Here is a 711-nt window from a genome sequence, read left to right as displayed (position 1 = left end):
TTTTTTTTTCCATTCATTAAACTTGGATTTTGAAGATTATGTGCCTCGCATTCTTTTTATTTTGATGGTTGTTAGGTTGAATGAAGATCATTGAATAAAGAAAATGTCGATGCTCCAGAAGATTTGGAGGGGACTTTATATTTCTTTCTCTGATAATTCTAGCGACATAAATTTGAACCTTACAGAGGGTATATTGCAGAGCATCCTAATGATGAGGAAGAGGTGGAGGAATTGATCTGCACCAGCAACGTTACCCGTGGGAGGGAAGTGACATGGATTACTTATACGACGAGGTAAGCATATCATTAGATGGTTTGCGGTCCATCTTTGAGAGCCGTCGATTGTAAGTGTCTATCGTTTTGAAATTGCATGACACTAAGATGTAAATAATTACTAATCACGATTACCTTACTAGCAGAGTTCTTTTGCACAGCTATTGCTATTGTCAATGGAATTAACACTGGAAATTGATGGTGCTATATTTCATGTTCCAAATGCTAACGCAAGCTCCAATGTTGATTCTCAGCTTTAACATGCCAAAATCACAATGCAGTGGGTGTTGTAAGGTAATTCAGTAGGCACAAATGCCCAATTGAAAAAAAATTCTAAACTGTATTTATGCATCAAACTTATAATCCATAACATAATAATATGTTTTTTCTGTGCTAGGAACCGTTTGTAAATAAATGTCTCGGATGTATATGACTGATG

Source organism: Brassica oleracea, chromosome C4 (assembly GCF_000695525.1).
Source record: "Brassica oleracea var. oleracea cultivar TO1000 chromosome C4, BOL, whole genome shotgun sequence".
Taxonomy (NCBI): Eukaryota; Viridiplantae; Streptophyta; class Magnoliopsida; order Brassicales; family Brassicaceae; genus Brassica; species Brassica oleracea.
Note: the sequence above shows the minus strand (reverse complement) of the source record.